General features: G+C 48.0%; 1 protein-coding gene and 1 long non-coding RNA gene across 7 annotated transcripts in view; both read left to right on the top strand.

Moving 5' to 3' along the window:
• Positions 1-25874, top strand: part of Slc24a4 (solute carrier family 24 member 4) — a 142169-nt gene that overhangs the window by 26257 nt on the left and 90038 nt on the right. The gene's annotated exons all lie outside the window — the stretch shown is intronic.
• LOC116080155 lies at positions 11402-14807 on the top strand. Of its 4 annotated transcripts, XR_004114335.1 has the most exons (4): positions 11402-11446; positions 12950-13066; positions 13591-13640; positions 13985-14807. It is a non-coding gene; the product is annotated as an uncharacterized LOC116080155 (long non-coding RNA). The 4 variants fall into 4 exon arrangements; XR_004114333.1 differs by having other exon boundaries at positions 13591-14807; XR_004114336.1 differs by having other exon boundaries at positions 12950-13045; positions 13591-14807.

Consider the following 25874-nt stretch of genomic DNA (forward strand, 5'->3'; position numbering starts at 1 on the left):
GAGAGAGAGAGAGAGAGAGAGAGAGAGAGAGAGAGAGAGAGAGAAAGAGGTGAAAATATGCCTTACTGAAGATGTATGATCTTCAGTAAGTCAGAATCTCAGCATTCTGCCCATACTTTCAGGTAGTCTGACTAAAACCTGCAAGAGAGAGACCCAAGCAAGAGCTGTTGGGCAGACACCTCAGTCCTGAGCAGCAGTCGTACAAATGCGTGAGCATGTGGCTCACCTACAGTCAGGTTTACTGAACCATGGCTAGACTCAGGACCATTTGGAGATCAGGTTTTAGGTACCCCTGATAAGAACCCAGGATGCAGGTGTCTATTCTACGTGAAGATGATCTCTAAATTCCCTCAGCTTATCCATCCATCCATCTCAAACGACATTGAAGGCATCTAGGAATGTCCATTTCTAGCCCCCACTATGGTAAGTTACCAACAAAACCACCTGATTCTTCAGATTAGCAGAGTATCTGATGCTCATGAGAAAGAAGTATGTCTGTGGAGTTTGGCCGGTCATATTGGCTTACACAGAAAGAAGCAAATGTTTGTGCCCCCCACTCTCAGTGTGGTGGTGTTTGGAAGTGGAGAATCTGAAAAGTAGATTGTGAGGGTAGACCCCATAAAGGAAATGTGTACAGGAGGTCGTTCTACTTTGCTTTCTTGGTTGGGGGGGGTTTACTGTTGCATTAGTTTTTTGTTTGTTTTTTTTGAGAATGAACTTAAAGTTGGATAGATAGAGATGGGGAGAGGATCTGGAAAGACTCGGGGGAGAGGAAAACATCAAAATATACTTACATTTAAAATTGTTTTAAATAATAGAAAGTATAACAAAAATTTTTTTTCTGGACCTTGGAATACTTTGGATTTCAGACTTGCCCATTCGGGAATGATCACCTAATAAAGTCTACATAGAAAAGTCCAGAAGCATCCAAAATCTAGATCCTTTCTGTCCCCAGGCACACTGGAGAAGGCAGACTCAACCTGTGTGTGTACAGAGTGTGAGGTATATCCTAACCCAGGAGTTTCCTGCACCCTGGCGTTGTTCAGCGCGTTCCCTCTCCAGCCTCAGAAGGCTAGCCCTGATCATCCATAAAGCATAGCGCCCTTCCCTTCCCCACTTCCCACCCACATTCTGCTATGCTTCGGGCTGTGGTCATTCCTGCTTCCCTAAGGATCCAGATACATTTAAAACTGATGCTGCTGCCCAGAGAGAACAGAACCAATGAGCAATGAGTAGCCTAGAAACAGCAATCCCTGGCCCAGAGCGGACCAGGAGGAGTTGTTCTAAGAGTTAGTGTTACATGGTCCCTAATTAAGTTCCCGTTGGTTGGCAACCTCATCCTACCTCCTTGGAAGAGAGAGCCTGGCTGGCCAGCACCCATGGTGTTGCTGGTGGGAGGTGAATCAGACATGGTGGAGCTTTGGGTCCTGTGTTCCGCATGATGGGGGCCGAGCATCTCTTGCTATCTGAGTCATGTGGGCTTCTACTCTGCCAGCTGTTTGTTGTTCGGACCCTTTTCTTTGCAGACATCTGATAAGTCCCTCCTTGCTTGGGCTTGGTGGTGTTAGAAAGGGTGTTAGGTTGGTCAGACTGACAGACAGACTTCCTCAGCGATCAGCCTAGTGTAGCCGGGAAAGGGTTCAAGTCTCTAGAGCAGCTAATTGGCCCACCTGGGCCTGCTGTGGCCCTCTAGGCCTGGAGCTACCCCACAGTTAGCCAGTAAGAGAACTGCCTGGGTTTTGTGCCCTCTCACGAGCTTAGTCATAGGGATTTACCTATGGAAAGCCCAAAGCTGGGGCTGGGGCCTCAAGGTGCCAACCTGCCCCATGGAGAGGTATGTATAGACCCTGTGCTAGCTTCCACATTACTGACCCGGATCACTTTTGACTCGTTCATTTGTTTGTTATCAGAGACATGAATGCAGTGATGCACACTCTTTTCCGTCTGGAGACACAGTGGCATTCAGACAGGTGAATGCCTACCCATGATGCTTATAGTCTTGGCGGAGGGGAACAGAGACATTGCCCAAGCTAGGGGCAGAATGTGTGAAAGTAGATTTCCCAGCTCACGACAGGGAAGCAAACGTGTGCCTGTGGGATCTGGGGACTCTGGGGAGGTACAGCTCCTGACTGGAGACACACTCCAGTGTGTGTGTGTGTGTGTGTGTGTGTGTGTGTGTGTATGTGTGTGTGTGTGTGTGCGTGCGTGCACAGTCTGAGATTTGACATGTTGACTAGCAAGGTTCTGAACGCTATTCTTCATGGGAGAAGAGAGCAGAGTGAGGAGACCCACCGTGTTAGCATCTCACTAGGCTCCTCAAAAAGGCCTCTCGGAGAAAGTGACATTTGTGCCAAAATGGGAATGAAAAGGGGGATCTTGAGGAGACAGCCACTCTATGCAGGCCTGAAGGGGGGGTGGCTGGGGGCTAGCCAGTGAGGGGAGCTAGAGTCAACTGAGAGAGGGGGGGGGCTGGTGTCAGTCACTCACAGCAACAGGAAGTGAGGCTGCACACACATGCTGACAGCAGCAGCCCGGAAAATCCAACTCTCACAGAAGAAGCCGGATGGCACACCAGCTCTCATGGAAGAAGCCGGATGACACACCTAGGTGACTTACCCAGAGGTTCTTCTTTGCCTGCAGCCCAGCCTTCAATCCCTAGCATTTGTGCTGGAAGATGAAGGAGTGGGGGACATTCGCCCTTCGTGCAGATACTGGCCTGTTGTCTCAACACAGGCTGAGCATCTCTGGGAACAGGAGAGTTTTGGATGCTTTTCAGCTTTGGGTTTTCCCATATACATAATGAGATGTCTTGGGTATGTGACCCAAGTCTAAACAAGAAATCTATTTATATTTTAAATACTTTACACTTGTAGCCTGGGGCTAATTTTATTTAATATTTTAGTGCATTTGTTTTGTGTTGTATTGTATTGTATTTAGTGTATTTTTACTTTGCTCTATCACATGAGCTTGGGTGTGGAATTCCATCATGTTGTTAACAATGTTTCAGACTTTGGAGCACTTTAGATTTGGGATTTTTGGATGCATGGTGCTCAAATACAATAAGCCAGAACCATCTGGGGACAGGGCAAAATAGAGTGAAGCTCAGATGGGGTTTCTGTGGTCAGTACGTGGAAATCCAAGGGGGCAGTGCCTAGAGCATCCTTCATGCTTGGGAGGCCCTAGCAGCATGGACCACTCCTATTTGAGACAGCATTGGCCTATCCATGTGGACAGAGGACAAAGTTGAGAAAACCACAGGCATGTCTAGTTCAGGCTGAGAACCACTGAGCTAGACCATTCCACTCTTCCCTGGGACTGGAGCTGTGTTCCTCGGTTTCTTGAGACATAAGGCATCTTCTCACTGAAGGCTGCCTAGATTTCATAAGCTTCCATAGAGGGATAGGTTTGGGGTCAGCTGTAGCAGGACTTGGCACAGCTAAGACCCAGAGAGAACAACTTCCTTAGTTATCAGTAAACATGGGAAAGGATGGTTGCCTAAAGAATCAGATATCCTTGAGTCAAAGCAGAACCTGGTCACCTATATTTAGTATCGTGGCGGTACCCAAACTGCAAAGAAGAGAGATTTGTGGCGCAGTTTTCATTTGGGGTGGGATTTGTTTGTTTGTTTGTTTGTTTAGTAGCAAGCAAAGTAAGAGAATTTATTAAGAAAGATGAACTTCCAAAGAAGGATTCAGGCCAAAGCAGAGGTAAGGGGTCATATTAAGGGTTTACTGCTGTGAACAGACACCATGACCAAGGCAAGTCTTATAAAGGATAACATTTAACTGGGGCTGGCCTACAGGTTCAGAGGTTCAGTCCATTACCATCAAGGCAGGAACATGGCAGCTTTCAGGCAGGCATGGTCAGGAGGAGTGGAGTTGAGAGTTCTACATCTTTATCTGAAGGCTGCTAGCATAATACTGGCTTCCAGGCAGCTAGGATGAGGGTCTTATAGCCCACACCCACAGCGACACACCTACTCCAACAGGGCCATACTTCCCAACAGATACACTCCCTGGGCTGAGCATAGGCAAACCACCACATAAGGTTTGTTGATTTTGTTTTGTTTTGTTTTTGTTTTTGTTTTTTAAACAGAGAGAGGGGAATTGATTTTGATCATGTACATGGGTGGGTATGCAATCCTGTTTGTGTGGGTGTGCACGAGTGTGTGGGAGTATGGAGATCAGAGGACACCCTGGTATGTCATCTCTCGGGCCCCTTTATTCTGTCTTTTAGTCTGAGACAGGGTCTCTCATTGATCTGGAACTTTACCAAGGAGGCTAGGCCAGCAGCCAGTGAGTTTACAGAGATCTGCCTGCCTTCCTCTCCCATCTCAGGGATTAGAGGTGCGCCACATTGTGGTTTTTTACATGGGTCATGGGGATCTGAACTCATGATTTTGAGGCAAGTACTCTGCTAACTGATAACTCAGCCATTTCCCTAGAGTCTCTGTCTCTCTCTGTGTCTCTCTGTCTCTCTCTGTCTCTCTCTGTCTCTCTCTGTCTCTGTCTCTATCTCTGTCTCTGTCTCTCTGTCTCTCTGTCTCTCTCTCTCTCTTCCTCTCTCTCTCGTTGTGGTTTTTACACAGGGTCTTGATATGTAGCTGAGGTTGGCCTTGAACATATAACCTTCCTGTCTCCAGGGAATACAGTCATGCAGCATCACAGCCAGCAGTACAAGAGCTATGTTCACATCTGTGCTCAAAGCAGCCATATTCATAACAGGCAGAGGGTAAACAATTTGAATGCCTATTAGCAGTTGAATGGATTAGCAAACGTGGTTTGTACAAACAGTGGGCTATCATTCAGCTTTTAACAAGAAGGGAATTCTGACACAGGCGACAGCACAGATGGATCTGAGGACATCACACTAAGAATAAAGATCCTGTCCCAGTCCTACATGTGTTCATGTCTCTGAGGTACCCGGAGTAGTCAGATATGGAAAGTGGAATGGGGCTTGCAAAGGCTGAGGAAGAGCATGGGGAATTACTGATGAATGGGCCTCGTTTCTGTTGGGGAGACTCACAATCCTAGAGACTGGTAGTAGGGACTGTATAACTGTGTGTGGACTCAATGCTGTTAAACCATACACTTGAACATGCTTCGTAATGAATTTGTGTTATGTGCATGTTAACATGATTTCCAAAAAACTAAAGCATATGAATTAGATTTCAAAATCATAACATACCAGGGAAACTTGTTTCACCCTGTCTCCCCCTGCCCTCTTGACGGGCCCTCCTCAGGTCAAGACTTGTTCTGGGACTGTGCTGTTAGCTGGTCCAGCCTGGCTGGTGGTCTAGCCTGGTGCAAGGCCCTCTTACTATGTTTCCTGCCTTTCTTCTCCCCCTGTCTCAGTCAGGAGACAGTCAAAGCTCTCCCAAATGCCATTAAACATTACCATACACCGACAGGTATGTAAATAAATGCATGTAAGGCAGAATTGTAGGCATAACATGTCCTGTGCAGTGAGCTCATCATGACTGACACACCAGTGCCAGAGGCAGCTTCTCCAGGACCCCAAAAGCCATCTCCTATCTGCTGCTCAGCATACACTCTGCCTTCCCCAGAAACATGGGCTAACCCAGATGTAACCAGCCCCTGCCTTGTGTTTCCTAAACTGAGTTCAGCCTGCTTGGTCTTACTTTAAAAACCCCTTTCCTAGTGAATAGAGTCATTCTCGGGGTGCCTGCTTAGTGGGTGAAGCCCCGCCCAGCCCAGCCCTGTACACTGCAGAAGTGCGGGCTATTGTTTTCCTGTGCACACCAGGTGCCTCTGTCACCTGACACACCTTCTTCCCTTTCTGTTGAGTAAGACATAGAAATAGAGAGACCAACTGCTTATCCCAAGCATCTACACCAGCCTATGTCCCCTCTATTGGTGTTTTTAAGTTTCAGTAATTCTAGAATTTCACCAAAAGTTAGTTATGGTGTCCTTTAAATGATAACCTCCTGCAATAGTAGCTCAGTATTACACTCCAGTAGAGCTGAGCTACTAGCTGGCTCGGACTCACTGCTGACCGAGTGTCTAAGGCAGGATTTTGTGGACAAGAAATCCTGTTGGAAAATGGCATATTGTCTTTAAAGGCTTTTGTGGGGTCAGGGGGGCAGCTCAACTGGGAAAGTGCTAAGCAGGCATGAATACCATGAATACCTGAGTTCAGGTATGTAAATATATGTATGTAAAGCCAGGCGTGGTGCCATGTATCCTAGTGCTGGAATGGCAAAGGCAGGAGGATCCTTTGGCTCACTGGTGGCCAAATTAGCTGAGTCAGACAGCCCCAGGCCCCAGTGAGAGACCTTGGCTCAAACCAACCAACCAACCAACGTGGTCAACAGCTCCTTAGAAATAACATTCAAGGTTGACATATGGCTTACACACACACACACACACACACACACACACACACACACACACACATTCATGGTTTTTGTGGAAATTGAAAGCACCATTGATTATATTGAGAATTTTCTTAACCAGCATTATATGGTGCCTACACAGACCGGGCATTGTTGTTACATTAATTTCTTTCCAAAACAGGAACTCGATAATAGAAACTGTTTGAAGTCAAAATTAGTGTTGCTGTGCCCATTTTTCAGATAAGAAAAGTAAAGAATGACTTAAATACTTAAGTTCACTTAGCTAGGGCATGGCAAGAACAGGCTTCATGTTCAGGCAGGAAAGGGGTACATCTAGAATGTGCACAAAGAGGGAGAAGGGGAACCATTGTCTTTCCAGGATTTTCAAGCCTCAAATCCCAGCATGCAGTGGGGTCTATTGTGGCATCTTCCAGGACCTCTGTCAACTTGACCTGTGGTGTCTGGGAAATGCATACCTGTATAACTTGAAGAAGGATGACACAGTGCAGACAGCTGTGTACTTTAGCCCTTCCAGCACCTCTGGCATCCCCCAGCATCTACCAGCATCCTCAGTAGCCCCAACACCCCCAGCACCCCTAACATTCCCCAACACCCCTAGTACCCCTAGCAACTCCCAGCATGCCCAGCATCTCACAGCATCCCCAGCATCCCCAGCATCTCACAGCATCCCCAGCATCTCACAGCATCCACAGCATCCCCAGCATCTCACAGCATCCCCAGCACGCCCAGTCCCCTCAGCTGAACATGAACACAATCCACTTTTGGTGTTACTAGTAACCATGTATTCACTGACCTTGCATGGAACAGATTTTTAGAAATAAGGTTATTGTAACTTGAAATACATTTTAATTTGCAAATAGAAGGAAAATGCATGTAAACATGAGTAATACTAAGAGTTTGAGCACATTTCTTTCCAATTCTTCTTTAATAAGTGAAGTTGGGTTGGTTTTTTTGTTTGTTTGTTTTTGTATTTTTTGTTTGTTTGTTTTGCTTTGTTTTACATAGAGACAAGTATATTGATTAGCCTTCCAGCCTGATTTTTCTTCTTTACAACTTGGTTTATAAATCAATTTCAACAGTCAGTTTTTCTGGCTTAGGGCTCTTTCTTGGAAGTGGAATAATTTGAGCAGAGCGCACATGTTTTTAAGGCCTTGATTTGTCAAACCACCTTCTAAAGGAAATCATACTGGTTCACTATCTGTGAGATAGAAAATTCTCTTGTACTTTGACCAAACCCATTTTTAATTAGAAAATTCTGGGGTACCTGATGACCTGAGTTTGATTCTCAGAAGCCATGTACAGCTGCTATTGGTAGGTTTTGTCCACCAGGGGAATGTACAGCCATCAGAGCAGGAGAGTCACTGGTCTGACTAAGAAAGGGTTGGTCAGAGATGAGCTTCATCATGGCTGTTGGGGCTGGAGGTTTAGCTCAAAGCAAGAACATGTCCACACGGGGTTCCCTTCTGACCAGAGCCGAGCCACATATGAAACCTGCTATGAATCTGGACTCAGTTTCCCCTGTTCACAGCTGGAGCAGGAGTTAAGGTCTTCATCAATCTCTCTCCCCTGTATTTTAGTAGCATCCCAAAGAATCTAAATGTTTGAAGGCCAGAGAGGAGGTCCTTATGGGAAAGGATTTGGGGTGTTCTCATTGGCTGCTGGAGAGGATGTGTTGGCTGGGTGCCTACTCCACATAAAATTTTATATTCCTGTACTGTGTACAGTTTGTACCATGTGGACATGCTGACTTTCCGCATGCGATCCTTGGAGAAGCTGGTAAGGGGGAAGAGAATCCATCTCAGTCTATAAGCACCCATTGATGCCTCCACTGAGAAGCCAAGAAATCACCGGGCTGTCCATCTCCCCTTCTGAGTGTGGAAGCCTGTCTACCCAAGGCAATTGATTGTCCTCTCATCTGAGCTGTGGTATCTAACAAACACATTTCATGTCACCTGTCCAGCTTGAGTCAAATCCTCAGGTGACCCAGCTAATAAACTTCCCTCTTGACCCCTGGTTCTGCTACCTCCCCTCTCATCTACCACACACACACACATGTAGGTGACCACAGGGCCTCCTCTTGGAATTTCTACCACAAAAAAAAAAAAAATCCATTTCAGCTGCGCTTTTCATAGGGTAAGACCGTCTGTGTGCTGATCAAATAGCATAAAGCACTTGAAGCTTCTCAGGACACACTTGAAACAAGGGGACTATTTTCCACAAAGGTCACGGTGCTACCATGTCCCAGAATGCACTGGAGCTTGGCTTCCATGTTAGAGGTGACAGGATGTGCAGTCTTAGGGGTCCACAGCCAAGCATGCGCCCATGGTAACTATCTCCCACACATGTCTCTGCCAAAGGATGTTGACCAATTATGTAATAGAATGCTTTTTAGTTCTGAAGGGATCGTCTGGAAGTGCAAAAATGTTCCCTGCACTAGCTATAAAAAAGAGAGAGAGAGAGAGTGTTTTAAAAACAATCTTCAGCTCCGTGTGTTTTCCTCAGAATGTGTCACTTGGGGGAAGAGAAGGCATGCTAAAGAGTCTGGACAACTTAGAAGTAGTGGGGCAGGTGAAGTCTTTTTTTTTTTTTTTTTTAAATTATGAGATCTCTGCTACACAAAATTTTGCTTCTTGTCTGTATTTATGAAGACTAAAGGCTCTGAAGGTCAGGATCAAATGGAAAAGTGTAAAGGGAGAGACTTTTTCAAGCTAGCTGCAGGAATGTATTCATTCCATGAGAAGCTTACGTGTGGGAAAGAGTAAGACAGAAGTACTTGCCACGTGTTGCCACACTCCGGGGCAGAGCAGGAGGGTGGTCAAGAAGTGGGCTATGACTGGGAGACTGAACAGCACAGGTTACCATTATATCTTGAATGAGGGCATCTGGGTAGGCAAGGTGGCTTTGTGGGACAGGCAAGAGCAGCTCTGCTTTGGTGGCTTTGATGATGAGGTCCCCGTGGCTCTTCCGGGCAGGAAGGAGTGTTCCGTTAGAGGTTGGAGATGGAGCTTGGACATCAGGTAGGTCAGAGGCTGGCGGTGGGATCTCCAGGTGAAGTATTTCCCTGGGAAATACCCAATCTTGAGCCACCATCCCTTCCTACAACCCTTTTGCCCAGGAAGATTTTAGAACAATGTCTGGGTTCCTGTGTGCTTTAAGATTGTTGAAGTGATGTGTAGGTCTGATAGCCTGAGCCAGGGAGGCATAGCAAGCCTGGTTCCTGGGCCTTATGTTTGAAGCATAAGGCCTGGAGTTTTCTGTCCTTCTTGCTTGGTTCAGAATATAAACTTCAGGGCATGAATTTCTTACAAACTCTAGTATGGCTGGTCCTGGTGCGTGCCCACAGGTCTCTGATGGCTCAGCTCTGTGCCAGGCTTTCCAGGGCTTAGAGGAACCAAGTGTTTCATTTTCAGGGTGCCTGACTTAGGTCACACCTCAGCCATAGCATGTCCATGTGTCCAGCTCCTTGTGGTCTGTGTGTCTTCTACCCATCCACGCTCCCCTCTCTAGGAGAGATTCTGTGCTACCCACCTGCTGCCACTCTGGGGTGGACTGGAAGATGGGCAGATGAGCCAGGCAGGCCAAACCCACTGTAATTGACATCACCTAGCCCTGACTCAAATGGATACCTACTGGAAGGACCTAAGGTCATGGCAGGGCAGCTGATGTCCCAGGAAATGGAAACTTTGATGGAAAGTGAGGGAAGCATTCTCAGAAGCCTGTAGCTCTGCTATGGTGATCTCTTCTGGCTTTGCTCTCTTGTTTTGCCATGAGGCCTCGTGTCTACATAGCCTCTCCTGCTGGGTCTACAGAGTGTTCTGCTCCTGGCTCTGTGCCAGGTCACTAAACTTTGCTCACGTGGCTTTGCAGAATGAATGACTCCACCTTGTGAGGGCTGTTCCAGCCCGTGCTATGTGCTGCACCTAGTTGGTTACCAGCTGACGCTGGCTACTCCTTCTGCTCTCCTTAGACATTTGAGGCATTGCTCTTCCCAGGTGTTAACAATCTAGAGAAACAGCCTGGCAGGGGCCAGACATTGCATTTGCCTGCAACCCTGACTTCTGAAAGCACTTCCTAGCCATCTCTGACCTTTGGTTGAAATCTCCAGACTCCTGCATCACACTTGGCATGCAGTAAAACATCCCAGCCTGTGGTCTGTCTGTCCACTCTAATTTCATTTGCATAGGATTGTTGGCGGCACCTCAGGAACTCCCTCACCTCTGTGCATCTCCTCCCAGTTGCTTCAGGCTCCTTCTTTCCCCAGCCTACACAGCCCCTCCTCATAGAAGAATTCCCCAGCTTGTTCAGGCAGTGTTATTCTGTTTTTTTTCTACCACTGCTTTCATGACATAATTAGATTATAATTATTAGTGTGTCACATAATTAGCTTATCATAATTAGCTGTCTTTCTAGACAGGCTGTGAGTGCTGGGGCTCACACCAGCTGGTGGTGGGTACATGATGGTCCCTAACCCCTGTGGCGTAAGCTAATGGAGGGTGTTAGTGCTTATGAACAAGGTATCCTGCTAGCCCCCGCCCTTGGGGCCCCAGGGAAGTGGGAAAGCCAAGAAGAAGCCAAGTAGGGGAGCCCTATGTGGGCAGGAAGACTGCTCTTGAGGACAATGGACAGGAAGGGACTAAGAGGCTCAAAGAGTTATCCATAAACACACAGGGCAACGGTATACACACAGCAGCAGCTGTGTGCCTGTGTGCCGCAGATGGCGGAGCTGGGGACAGTTGGCCTCAGAGAAGAAAAGTGAATTTGGACACCACAGAAAACAATCCGTTTCCCCTTGCTGTCAGTGCGATCACAGGAGGGAGAAGGTTGGGAGAGGGATGGAGGGAGGGAAAGAGAAGGAGGGAGGGAGAGAGGAAAGGAAGGGAGAAAGGGAGGAGGGAGAGAAAGGGGAGAGGGAGTGTCCTCTCTGCTGAAGATTTTCTACCCTGTCTTTACATGGTCAGCTCCCCGCCCTTCTTCAGGCTTCCTTCCCCTGATTCCGATAAGAACTCAGAACCACCCATTGTCCCTGCTGGATGGCAGACTGCACCAGTGACCAGAACGGGTGGTTCCCATGTAAGCAATTGTCCCCAAAATGCAATCTTAATGTCCTGAATCACAGCATCAGATACTGGCTCACATGGCCTCTGGGATACCTCGGTATGAACGGGGCTGTCCGCAGTCAGCACAGCTAAGCCACTTGGTGTTGACATCACCCTGCTCTGCCCAGGTCCCTGCCATCCCACAATACTGTCCTGTCTTGAGAGATTTCCAAGCATCAGGCCCACTTACCTAATACTGTGGGGATTGAAAGTTTGAGTTCAGCTAAAAATCCTCCTGGCTGAGCAGTTGGGGTGTTGGGGAGTCTGCCGGGCAGTCACCTGGGCTCTTAGGAGACACTTGGGCACTCCATGCCTTCCTGTCACCCCCTGGGATCCTCATTCAGAGCAGGGCCTTCTGTAGGACTCTCAGCTTATGGTCAGGGCCTTTTTGTCTGGACGGCCAGCCTGTGCAGGCTTATCCTGATTCCCTCTTTGATGGTCTCCAGGTTTTGGGAGATCTCGTGAGCTCTGAGGATAGTTGAGCTCTGGCTACTTGTTCATGATTCTCTCTCTTCCTAAGCCCTCCCCTGAGCTGGATACCCATGTGGCTTGCCTTATGCTGTGGCATGTTGGGGATAACTGACCAGGCTTCCTTCCTAGCTTGTTAAAATCACATGGTTCCCAAGCAAACCAAAGATGGCTAGAATGTCAGCTCCTGGTCAGCAGTTACTTACTATGTATGCGTTGAACACCATTCTTGGAGTTTAATGTACAATAGGCACTTCTTACAAGACTTAGGGAAACTGAGGCAGAAGGTAAGAAAAATGAACTTGCACTATCCTATGATATGAGTGGCAGGGATAGTATTAGTTAGGTCTGAGATACCCACCCCCATTCTCAGACCTGCCCTCAACCCCGTGGGGCTGCACCACAGATGGGCTAGAATTTTGTTCCCAGGAGGATGACTTCCAGCCTTGTTTAGAAGAGGAGACATCCCTCTGAGCTGGAATGTTCCACCCGGAGAGTGGTTGAGAATCGAGGGGTAGCAAGGAAAGAGGCCGGCTGTGTAGAGCAACGTGAGTGGGGAGAGTCACCAGCAAGCACCTCCAGGAGAGAGATGGCCCATCCTGCTGTTGGGGTCAGTTTGGCCAGGTGGCTGGTGTATGCTGGACTGCAGAGGTGTGGTTAAGGCATGCATCAACCTCTGTAGTCTCTACTACATGGAGAGCATCAGAAAATGGAGACTTTCAGGAAATTGATACCCACAGGAGGGCCCTGATGCAGCCTCAGGGCCAAGTGGAGAAAGGAAGGAAGCATGGCTGAGTGTGGCTACTGGGCCTGTCAGATGAAACCCTGCGGGACTTAAGGGGACAGTGGATACTAGAAGTATTCTAGAAGTGACAAGTCTGGGACAGGTGCCTCTGAATTCCTCCAGTAAATGGGTTTGGGACTCATTTGCTATTTCAGTATTAAAGGCCACCAACTTGCTGTTAAACACCGCAAGCTGAAATGCATCTTGACCTCTATTGCTCCTCAGAGGCCCATCACAGAAACAAGAAATCGATGAAAAATTTAAATCCAGGAAGTCAGATTAAGGATTCTGGAAGCCAGAAAGCAGAGGTCTGAGAATGAAGTCAGTTGTCTAGAGAAGGCTGTGAGTGGGTGTGGGGGTATGGGGTGGGGTGTAAGGGGCAGAGTGGGCAGGGTTGGGCGAGGGTGTGGTGGAGGGTGGGCAGGGGTGGGCTGGGGTGTGTCAGGGTTGGGTGAGGGTGTGGTGGGGATGGGCAAGGGTGTGGTGGGGGTGGGCTGGGGTGTGTCAGTGGTGGGCAGGGGAATATGTTCAGGGTTTGTCAGGTTGTGTCGGGGTGGGGTGGAGTGGGCAGGGGTGTGTCAGTGTGAGCAGGGGTCAGAGCAACAGAGGGCCAGTGTATTAGTCAGAGATTTTTGTCACTGTGACAAATACCCAAGAGAAACCATTTTAAGGAGAATATATGTGCTTGGCTCATAGTTGCAGAGGCATCAGCTTGGTCTTGACCTTGGCCAAGGACCCAGTGTGGCTGGCATCACGCAGGGAGTACATGATGGGACAGGGAAGCCCATCTCATGGCGGTGGCCAGGAAGAGAGAACGCGTCTGTGCTAGTTGGCTGTCTCTTTCTTTTCTCTCTCATCCCATCTAGGGCCCCAGCATCCAGACTCAGTCTGTTAGATGCTGCCACCCAGGTTCAAGGTGGGTCTCATCCCTTGGCTGCTTTTGGAAACACCCCCACAGACACCAAGAAATGTGCTTCACCAATCTCCTACGTGTCTCTTAATCCCGTCAAGTTGATAGTTGGTATTAACCAGCACAGCTGGGAAAGGCCCAGGGCCCCTTGCCCTTCTAGCACTAATAGATTTCCTGTTGCCTTTGGAAGCAAATGAGGGTTCACTGTAGAGAGAAGGCAGCTGGGAGCATATGGAAGAATATAATTAAGAATTACATTAGAATGCCAGTACCTGTAGTCCCTTTCCCCATCTCAGCCAGACCATGGCCAGGTCTGGTTCCTGTCAGGAGACTAGAACATTCTTCTCTAGGGAGACTGCTCAGCCTGAGTGTGGTACTCTACAGAGCCTTTCTCCAGAGGTGTCTACCAAGGTCTCTTCACCCTATTACAAGATCTGTAGCAGCCAACTTCACCCCAACACACCTAGAGCTGGCTGGAAGTACCTCATGAAGAACCAAGAAAGGCATGACCTCATGAATCCATGACAAACAGCTTTTATTCATCAAGATATGTGGGCATGACATGGATAGCAAACATGAAGCTCCAGGACACCCTTCACACCCAAGATAAAGCCTGGCCCCCCACAAAATAACCACCTAACATAACAATGGCATTGAAGTTGCCTGCCTACCCCAACACACACACACACACACACACACACACACACACACACATGCTGTTATGACTGCCAAGAAAAACATCTTGAAGCCAACCATTCATGAAGGGTGGGAGATGAAAGCAGAGAACCACGTGCTGCTGGAAGGAAAGCTGGCTTTGTCTTCCCCGTGGAGCACTCTTGCTGGGGTTTGGCAAACCCGTATGTGGAGTGCTCTATATTGGGCTGGTCTGGAGACCTCAAAAGTGTCAATGAGAGGAGTAAGAAGATCTCCAGAACAGAAGAGCCAGTAGAGCCAGCCCCATAAATGCAATGGGGACCTCAAGACCAGGAAACATGCCCTGGTGAATCTATTGGATGGCTCAGCAAAGCCAATGTGTGGTGCAGAGAAGATACTGGCAAACAGCCACTGACCAATCCAGTAAAGGGCTCAGGACTATTGGCTGTATATGCTTCAGAGGACATTAGAGAATGCTGAATGTGAGCTATGTGAGATCATTAAAATTAAACTCCTTGGCAATGTGGGTAGATGATGGAGGAGATGCCAGCTTCAATGTCATGGTTACGTGGAGTGTGAGTGCTTTGTTGGGAGCCCGTTCTGGGCTTTGAAGGGTGTCCTGCTGCCTCCTGGTCTCTATCCACGAGATGCCTGCAGTATAGTCACCTTCGTATCTTAATGAGTAAAGGAAGGCATCTCTAAACCTTTCAAGGGTTTCCTTTGACAGGAGATAGTCTGCAAATTCACCCTTGGTTGAGGCCCATTGACAAAGAAAGGAAGAATTTTGTTCTGGGGAGGAAAAAAAGGCAAAAATGTTTAGGGTCGGATTGCATGGGTTAGCAGTCTGCTTTCAAATGACTTAACCAAACAAGTGTGCAGGACTTCAGGGGGATGGATTAGTGACCTGAGTCAGAATCCCCAGCACCCACATACAAAGCTGGAAGTGGCTACATACGCCTGCATCCCAGTGCTGTGGGAGGTGGACAGAGACAGGAGGATCGCTGGGGCTTGGTGTATGCCTGTCTAATTCAATATCCAGTAAGAGGCAGACCCTGTCTCAAGGGAATAAGACTCATGACACACATATCCTTCTCTGATCTTTGCATGCACACAAGTCAGGGCTCCCACATGAGTGCACATATAAAACTCACACATATACACACACACCACATATGCACACTCTCACACATACTACATGTACACACTCACACACACCACATATGCACACTTACACACATTACATATGCACACTCTTACATACACTACATATGCTCACTCACACACACCACATATGCACACTCACAAACACACACACCACATATGCACATTTTCATACACACCAGATATGCACACTCTCACACATACTATATGTGCACACTCATATACACCACATATGCACACTCACACACACTATATATGCACAATCACACACACACTATATATATGCACACTCACACACATATCACATATACACACTTACACACCACATATGCATACTCACACACACACCACAACAACAGACAAATGAGTGTGTGGTATAGTAAGTGCTGTGTGGCAGTTTTCATTGACTGGTCTGAGTAAAAGACCCATGGGTGTTATTGAGTCTTTAAACTTCTGTTGAGCTCTGGAAACACTCAAAATAAGTTGATGCAAAAATGTCAGAAGGGGGCCCATAGAAAGAAATACAGCTGAAGTAAAGAACTCCAAAGTGTCCCAGATGGTGGAGCACAAGGACCACAGCTGCTTAAATCTGCCCAGTGTTAGCTGTGTGACTCAGGGACATCTCCTGAGTGTGAGTCCTTGTCCCGGGGTGGAGGGGAGCTTGTCATTCCAGTCTGCCTCCCTCACAGTGGCTTCGTCCAGAGTGGAGACCTGTGGTGCTCAGGAGAGCCGCTTTCCATGGACAGCGTCTGCCTACTTTTTGCCCTGATTGCAGCTGTTGACCCATTTTATTTACTTATTTGAGAAGCATTATTTGGAAAAATGTGTGTATATAAAGAAAACATTTTTTTCACAGAAATAAATGTGAGAGAATTAAATGAGAGAATACCACCAAAATGTCCAGTGTCTAAGATTCAATAACAAGAATATTCTGGAAAAGGGACGCAAAACCAAACAGAGGATAGGGATCGCAAAAAGTAATCGGGAACATTTGGAATAAGTCGGTTAAGTCCTCAGCGTGGGCTGGGGATGTGGCTCAGTTGATAGAGTGATCAGTACCCACAAGGCCATGAGGGTGATCCCGAGCACCACAAAAACGGAGTGTAGTGGTATATGCCTATGATCCCAGCACTCAGGAGGCAGTCAGGAGGATCAGAAGTTCAAGGTCAACCTCAGCTGGATGGAACCTTTGAAGCTAACCAGAGCCACACGGGATCCTGCATCAAACCAAGCAAATCCTTAGCAAAAGGCCATAGATAGCCTTCACTAATTTGACAGGCCTTTGCCGCTGTGAGATTGTATTCAGTATTGAGAAAGGTGTCTGGAAGCTTCCAAAGGGAGAGAAAGGGGTCACAAACAGAGGATTCAAAAGAGTGGCAGATGATGACGTTGGCGGTGCTGACGCTGGAGGCCACCGGGTGGGTCTCAGAAAAGCCATGAGCCTCTCTACTCGATTCACCCAGTAGACTGAGCCTCCATCATGGTGCAAAGAAGAAAGAAGCAGCAGACATGTGCGCTCTCACAGGACATCTCAGAATCACAGAGGCCTTGCAGTCTTCACTCTGGTCCCCGGTGGACTTCCATAGTCTACTGTGTATCCTTGACAGGAAGGGCTCAGCCGAGAGCCTGAGCTTTCTCTCTCCTCCGCTCTCCCTGCTGCCGTTAGTCAGGTATTTGCTGACTATCCCTGATCTCAGTAGAAGACACCGCACAGCCCCTGGAGTTGGCTTGTGTCTCAAGGTACCCCATTAAGGCGCTGTGGCCTCCTCCCTCACTGTGCAGACTGCCACAGTCAGAGAAGGGTGACGTGAGAGGTGTCAAGGACAGAGCAGAGAGGAATGCTGGTGGTGGCGTGGCTCTGACCTGTGGCATCCATAGACTAGTCAGGGTCTGGGTGGGATACAGGGGAAAGGGTGGGGAAGCCAGCACATATAAAAGCAGATTACGTATCAGTTTCCTGACAGCCCCTGAGATCTAGGTACAGAGTAAGTGAGCCTCACTAAGCAGGCTCATCCCTGACCTCACCTCCATACCCCAGACCCAATTAGAACAGCAAGGTGCCATTGTGTGACCTGGCTACCTTTGACCTTTATCAGCTGCTCCCATGGGTCTCTGAAGCTGGAATTAAGTCTGACCCTCCAGAGAGGATAGTGCATGGGCATCCCTTACTGGACACAGAGAACCCTAGGCTCGGTCCCTGAAGTGTCTGAGAGGTGATGGGGAGCTATCATCAACCACATTGTACATGTATATGTGTGTGGTGATCCTGGTGAGGGGTGCGGAGGTGGGCATGGCAGCACCCTGCCATCCAAGTGTTTCCAGGTGACGGTTCTGCAGAGGAACGTACCAAGCTTCCAAAGTGGAGGTTCCAGCACCATGAGACCACCCCCTCTGGATCAGTCAGTTTCCACTGCTATAATAAAACACTGGCCAAGGTCAACTTATAGAAGATAGTCTTTATTTTGGTTTACAGTTCCAGAGGGGAAGTCCCCAACACCAGGGGAAGCACATGACGGTGGTCAGCTGGAGCAGGGAGCTGAGAGAGCAAGCATATCAGTTGCAAACAGGAAGTAGAGTGGCTATAGACTTTGAAAGCCTGTCCCGGGTGTTGTACTTCCTTCAACAAATGCATACTTCTAAAGGTTCCATAACCTCCTAAACATCAGCCAACAACTAGGGGCCACATACTCAAACATCTGCACCTATGTTCAGACCGCCACTATCTCACCCATCACCTTGTCAAACCCCACAGTCAGCTTGTGGCCAGTCTCTGATGGAGTCTCCCTGCATTTGCCTCTTCCTATATTGCTCAGTGGAAAACCCCCACATGGCAGTTCCCCCCTGTCAACTTCAGTACTGACTTTTGAATGCTGTAACCACCATGCCTGCACACTGTTCTTGAACCTGGGAAATCTCTTTATTCAAACCAAACCTGGGTGCCTTGGAGGGGGAGCCCCCAAGCCCTAGAGCAGAGAGAACACCCCAAGAGTCCTACACTTTGCATGTTCTCAGGCCTGGTCCTAGAGACCAGAGCTGTTGGTGAGTGTGAGCCTAGCAGGGCCCTGCACTGCCGCCAGCTCAAATGAAGCTCTGCAGGGGAAGGAGCCTGCCTTCTCCTGTGTCAAGAGCTTCAGAGGTAGTGAGCTGCCACCTCACCAAGAGGACAAAGCCCCAGCTTGTCCTGAGGCTTTGAGTGACCAGGACAAGGTGGAATTTGAGATCACTTTACAGGACCCACCTGTGTGTGTGTGGCCACCGGCCTGTGAGCAGACTGTTCCTGGGAAGTTGGTGGAAACAGAAGAGCGATCTGTGACTGTGGAAGCCACCCTCTGGGCGTCAGTAGGATGGGCTGAGTGTAGAAGGTCACTCATTATAGAAGTTCTGGGGAAGTTAAACGAGATTCTTTGGAGGGAGCAACTTGTCTTCCCCAGTAGTTCCCCTGTGTGCCTTCTCTTTTCTCACATTCCTCCATCCGTTTTTGACATTTTCTCACTAGGGTTAGCTATTAGGATCTGGGCCTGAATTCGAAATTGTGTTTTTAGTATATTGAAGCCCCCCGCCCCCTCCCCAAAAAACCCAGGATGTTTTAGCACACTGTTACACAATTGGAGTTAGGGGACCTTTAAATGGTGGGTGCGATGCTCTGTGATTTGCTTGCTTGACCTATTTTTGTTAATAGGTCTTTAATTCTCTTTAAATTTGCCCCATCCTTGGGTTTTATTAAATTCCGGAATGCACATGTATTGTTGAGTCCTCCAGGGTAACAAAATGTCAACAGATTAAAGAGTACATTTTTTTTTCATTGCCCGCAGCCTTCTGGAGTAGAGCACCAACCTAAATCTCATTAGGAAGGAGGCTTGCCCCCCGCCGGTCCTACCCCGAACTTCTGATTATAAGACTGGGAAAACCCAAGAAATGAAACCAAAGATTAAGTTCCCCTCCAACAGTTCCAGCATTTACCAAATTCTTCTCTAGGGATTGGGCTTAACAGAATGAGGCAATTTTAACCCTATGTTCCTCCAAGTGAGTTGTAACATCTAGAATTATGCTCACTGAGTGCTTGATCCAGAGATAGTTTGGAGGAGTCGCCAATTTAGACCCACTAGAATGTTCCCAGTTTAAAACAAAAGTGTCAGGGAAGACTTGGAGAAATGGTCAGTCCTGAGTGCTTCTTGTGGGAATGCAACACGGTGCTGCCATGTGGTGAGCAGCACGGTGGCTCCTGAGTGGTTAAACGGGGACCACATGGTCCAGAGTTCCTCTCCTAGCCTTCCCCTTGGAATAATCACATGCAGATACCCAATCCAAAAAATGCCTGACAAATATTTATAGCTGTAGTATTCAAAATAGACAAAAAGTAGAAATAATACAGATGTTCATCAGCTAAGGAGTGAATAAAATGTAATATATCCATAAAATGAAATATTACTTATTGATTACAAGGAACAGGGTACTGATTATTTCAATAATATCAGTTGAGATGGAAAACATTGTGCTAAGAGAAAGAAGCCAGATATTTAAAAAAAAAAAAAAAGAGGGAATGATTTTATTTATAGGAAATGATTTGAATAGCGAGATTCATAGGCTAGTGGTTGTCAAGGGCTATGCTTGTGGTGGGGGTGGGTGGGAGGAATAGCTAGGTAATAGATTTAGAACATTAGGATGGAGAAAAATTTTTACTACTAGATGGTGTGTCTGCATGCCATCATGACTATTAAATGTCACTGGACGTATGGCTGATGAATAAATACGGTTGCATGAATTAGGTATCACTAATTGGGCTTGATGACTTTTTCTTAAAAAGAGAGAGTATATGAAATTGATTGGAAAAAAATGGTGGTGGAGGATAAGGGAGGGAGGGATTGGAGGGGAGGAAATAGGTGGTGGATCAAAGCACATGATCAAAACACACCGTATACATGTCTGAGAGTCCCAAAACATTCATCAGAAAAGACAAAAGGGCTGGGGGATGTAGCTCAGTGCCACAGCATGTACTTAGCATGCGCAAGATCCTGGGTTCAGTCCCCAGCCCACACATGAACGCAACACACACATACACATTCTGGATACCCACAATGAAGGTACGTACACCTGCAGGCAGGCAGAGAAAGACCAGCAATGTGGGCTTTCATACTCAGTATGCACCTATCATCCTTTCTGTTATTGCAAACAAAAGAATCAAGTCTTCCTTGACAAGCCAGTAGCTTGCAGGGCACAACAGAGTGGTAGCAAGGGCACTCGGACGCGAGGGAGGCATGGATCAATCCTGGCTCCTCTATGCGGTCTGTTGTTAGATGTGTTACCAATGTTCCTCATGTAAGGCATGGAGTGGCCCCCAAGACCACCTCACAGGGTTGCTGGAGACATAATGCTGTCTATAAAGAGTGGATTTGTGCTTCTCATTCCAGCTACTTCTTCTACATGAGTGGGAACCACTCCAGTGGTCCCTGACTCTTGAATGAAGGATTTCATGAGTGATAGTTTGCACTCTGCACCCCCCAGCCAGTCGTTCTCAGGCTCCAGAGCAGTGTTGAAGGCGGGTGTCCAAGCAGAATTTATTTAGCATGTGGGGTGTACATGTATAAGTCTGTGTAAGGTGCCTGTGTGCTCCTTACACAAACTCATGTGCTTGTGTGTAGAGGCTATCACTCTTCCTCTTATTTACTGAGAGAGAGTTTCTCACTGAACATGCAGCCTACTATATTGGCTACTCTAGCTGGCCGGTGAGCCCCTAGGACCCTCTTGTTTCCTCTCCTATGCTGTCCCAGCACTGGGATGGCAGGCCCTCATCGCCATGCCTGGCTTTTGATAATAGATGCAGGGCATCAAAACTCAGGTCTCCGTCCTAGTGTGCCAAGCACTTTACCCAGTAAAGCAGCTCCCCAACTCCACACAGGCAAAAATCAGAATATGGCTGGCTTGCCTCTCTTCTGGGGCCTGGCTGCTCTACACTGCCCACAGGAGCCTGGGCAAGCTGACCAAGGCCCCCTGAACTGTCTGCCAGTGCTAGGCCAGTTCCTACCTGTCTAGCTCATTCTGGGCAGCAACACAGGTCACCTGGCCCCAGCTGGGCCACAGATTTTTCCACTGGGGATTATACCCCAGCCCCAGGGCCAACTGTTAAACAGCTTTAACACAGGTGCCCAGAGATTCTAGGTTCCTAGAATCAGACACTTAAGTCGGGGGCTCCAAGTGTTCATTCCACAGTGTTTGGAGACACGAGGTTTTTGTGCCTGGATCTAGGCAGGGAGGCTTCATAACAGCTCTGCAGGGCGCAGGATAGCTCAGACAAAGCTGTGCTTAGGGATCCATAGTGGTAATTATGGCTGAGGCCCTGATCTTGGTGAATCTGTTGCCTGGGAACCTCTCTGTGAAGCTCTTATCCTCCATATCCCAGTAGCTGGGAAGGTGTCAATCTACTCCATGGATGAGGACAGTAAAGATCCACAAGGGATGGATGACATAAGACCCATGACTACATCATGGTAGAGCTAGGATTCAGACTTAGATCTGTCTAGGACCTGTTGATTTAATCACACCTCGGTAAAGTGAGGGAAGGACGCAGACCTTTGGCCACACCAGACCAAGCAGGAGAAAACACCTTTACTTAGATAAGCCTGGCTACATAAGCGCCTCTTCTTGCCCTAGAACTGTGGAGTGCAGCAGTTCTTGTTTGGGATACTCCTTTGGAGCATCATGAGGAGGCAGGCAGACTGTCTAACTGACAAATTAAACATGTCATGCTAAGTATGAAGAACCCACGGCAAGGGAGACCCGCTTCCTCACACTGCAGAGCAGATGCCCGACTCTGTTCTGAATTTGAAGCAAGCATCCCAGGGAAGGGAGGAGGGAAGGCCTTGGAACCGCATCAGGGGAAAGGTGGCTGACTGGATATCCTGGGGTGCCAGGAGAGACTCGTGGCTCTAGAGGCGAGGGGGACTTTCCCACAGAGCCCACTGTTCTGCCTAAGGAATGGGATATATGGGGGAAAAGAGGCCATGTTTTACTTCATCATCTTCCCCCATGGCACAGAGGAAGAGGAACCATAGGGCCGTTTCAGCCTGCACTTGTGGTAGAGCAGAATAGCTGTACCTGACGGCAAGGCTTTGAATTTGGACCTTGTGGGAATCCTCACCACTGTGGGAAACAGGGTTTTTCCAGGGGACAGTTGAGCCTGGCCTTGGGACCAGGTGGGCTGGAGCCCAGCTGCCTAGGCATCTCATCATGTGTGAGGGTTGTGCATAGCAAACACTCTCTCTTCCCCAGCTCTGCATGTTCATGGTAGGAACATGAGTAGATCGTTGGCACTATTATGGGAAACACAGCCACGAGCATCCCTACACTTGCAGTTTGAAGGGCATATGCATTATTTCTGTCAGGAAACAGTAGGGTTTGTTGGGTCGTGGCTATGTGTCTGCATCATTCGTAGACAGAGACAAATGGTTTCCAAAGTCTGTCATTTTATGCCCCACCTGGATGTGTAGGCTCTCTGGTTGCTTCCTGTCACCACCAACAGCTTTGTTCTTGGATCCAATAAATTTAAGGTGCATTCTGTGAAGAGTCGAGGTTCTGGATGACTTTAAAAAGAAAAAAGATTCACCTTATGTTTTTAATTATGTCTATGTGGGGAGTGGTATGTGCATGTGGGTTCAGGCACCAAAGGTCAGAGATCCTGGACCTAGAGTAGCAGGTAGTTATGAGCTGCCTGATGTGGATTCTGGGAACAGAACTTGGGGCCTCTGAAAGAGCAGCAAGCATTATTAACTGCTGAGGTCTCTCTCTAGCCACTAAGTGACTTTAAGAAAAAAGTGTGTGTGTGTGTGCTTAAGTGGAAGACAGAGGGTAACCTTAGCTGTCATTCCTCAGGACACTGGCCACCTTGCGTTTCAGATACACGTTGTCTCTCTGACCTGGCACTAGGCTAGTCTGGCTGGCCAGTGGGCTCCAGGGATCTCTGCCTGTCCCTGCTGCAGTGCTGGGGTTACAAGCATACAGCTCTGCCACTTTCAGCATTTAATAGGTTCTGGGGCTCAAACTCAGTTCTTCATGCTTGTAAGGAGAGCTGTCGTCTGACGGAGCCTCGTAGTGCCTTTTTGTGTACTTACTGGACAGTTAGATATTTTTTCTATCAATACTTGTTCTCTTCAACAATTTCTACCTACCACCCTGCTTGTTGTTCATGGTGGTTCTGCCAGCTCTCCACCTGACCCCTGGCATTGGTTTCCTCCCAATCCCTTTCTGCCTCAGGACCTTAGCACCTGCTATCACTTCTTGCAGGAACATTCATCCTGGATTTTAGTTATTTTTTTCTTTTTTTCGTTTTTCAAGACAGGGTTTCTCTGTGTAGCCCTGGCTGTCCTGGAACTCACTCTGTAGACCAGGCTGGCCTCAAACTCAGAAATCCTCCTGCCTCTGTCTCCCAAGTGTTGGGATTAAAGGCGTGCGCCACCACCGCCCAGCTCATCCTGGATTTTGACGGACCTTCAGTGCCTAACTTAATTGTTATCTCTACTGAGAAGCCTTCCCAGACTTCTCAGTCTTGGAGAACACCTTCAGCATGCAGACACAATGTAGTCATGCCGGACCATGCTGCTCTCCACAGCACTGGGGTCACTTTGATTTGACCCATTGATTTATGTTAAAACAGAAGTGCTGAGAGCCAGTCCTGCCAGGCACACTCACTGGTCCCTGTTGCCTGGCACACTCACTGGTCCCTGTTGCCTGGCACACTGGACTCCGCTGACAGGTGCTGCTTTCCTGTGAGCAGGGTGGAATGCTTCATGTTGACTCTTTGCTGATTCTTAGTGCGTTGAGTCCACAGCAGTTCCTGGCCCTGGGGTGCTGTTGCTGATGGGGGCTGGCGCATGAATATATTCACCAGCTCCGTATACAGTCACCATCTGCATGAGAAGAGTGGGTCTGTGTGGCTTTAGGATGCAGTGAGGCTGGGCGTGAGGCTGGTGCCAGAATCATTGTGCACAATTTCAGTGTGGAATCATAAATGCAGTCAGCTCTCTCTATCTGCGGGCTCATACCTGCAGAGTCAACCAACGCTGGGTTGAAAACATTTTTTTAAAAAACATCGCCTGGGTACAGAATGTGCACTGACCTTGATTTTCATTCCCCGACAATACAATGCGAAGACTGCTTAGGCAGCAGTTTAGGTGTTGTAGGGTTTAAAGCACGTGAAAGCTGTGCCCGGGTAACATGCACACACTACCGTGCTTTCGATAAAGGACTCGACTCTCTGTGCAGTTTGGTGTTCGTGGGGATCATACACAGTTTAGAGGTGATCTGATCAGGATTCTGGCTGCAAGCTGAGGGCCAGTATCTGAGTGAACTTCAGTTTCTTCTTTGATATTTTGAGAGTTTTTTTTTTTTTTTCTGTAGAAAGCACAGATTTTTCAACCACCAGGAAGATTAAAATTTAAAGGAAGATTCTTTTTTTTTCAAGATTTGAGTGGTGGCTTGAAGGAAAAATGTGTAAAAGACAACAGTACACGTACACACAAGTGCATGAACACTTAAGTGTATGACTACACCGATGTGCCTACACACAAAAGTGCATGTACACGCATAAGCACATGCATACACACAACTGCAAAATACAGATGTGCTTGCACACACATGCACAAATACACAAAAGAAGCCTGAGCGCACACAAACACATCTATACACACAAACAAGTGCATCCGTAGACACACATGCATACATATACACACAATGGAAAATAGAAAAGATCCTTCAGCTTAAAGACGAACCCACCTCAATCTGCAACCCGAAGCTGTACTTCAGGCAGCTGAGCTAGGCTCTTTGAGCCTTGATGGCCCCTTCTGCTAAATGGAGGCAGTAATCAATAGCCGTAGGTATTGTGAGGGTTACACATTTCACATATATAACTGTGGCTAGCACGTCACTAACCTGCCATTTGTGTCAGCAGGCCTTTGGGATATGCCAAAGAACTATGTTAGGCTCTGCTAAGTGCAGAATCATAACTGTCTAGCCCCCCTCCCCACTGAGTTTCTCTGTGAGGGAGGGGCAGTCCATTGATAGAGTGGAAACTGGACACAGATTCAAATCATAGACCATTTGATTATTAACTCCAGGACCCAGGCCTTCCTTGGACATTCTGCCCTCTGGTGGCTGATTCTGGAAGTGCAACTTTTCTATGGTGTGCAGCCTCCCTGTGGGCTCTGGAGTTCTCTGTTGCAGGTCAGAAACCCACGCCTCTGTCCATCTCCAGTTGGGAGCTGTGAGGCTTTTGCTACTGCCTCTCAGTTCTGGCTCCAGGCCCACCTTGCCTTCCATCTACCCCTGCTGGCCAAGGTGACCATGGCAGTCATAGACTAGCTGTCTGTCTCTCATTGTACCAGCAGTCTGGCTCCTGTCACTTTTATAGGTAAAGAGTTGAGGGCGGGGGGGGGG

This window comes from Mastomys coucha, unplaced genomic scaffold (genome assembly GCF_008632895.1).
Source record: "Mastomys coucha isolate ucsf_1 unplaced genomic scaffold, UCSF_Mcou_1 pScaffold6, whole genome shotgun sequence".
In the NCBI taxonomy this organism is placed as follows: domain Eukaryota; kingdom Metazoa; phylum Chordata; class Mammalia; order Rodentia; family Muridae; genus Mastomys; species Mastomys coucha.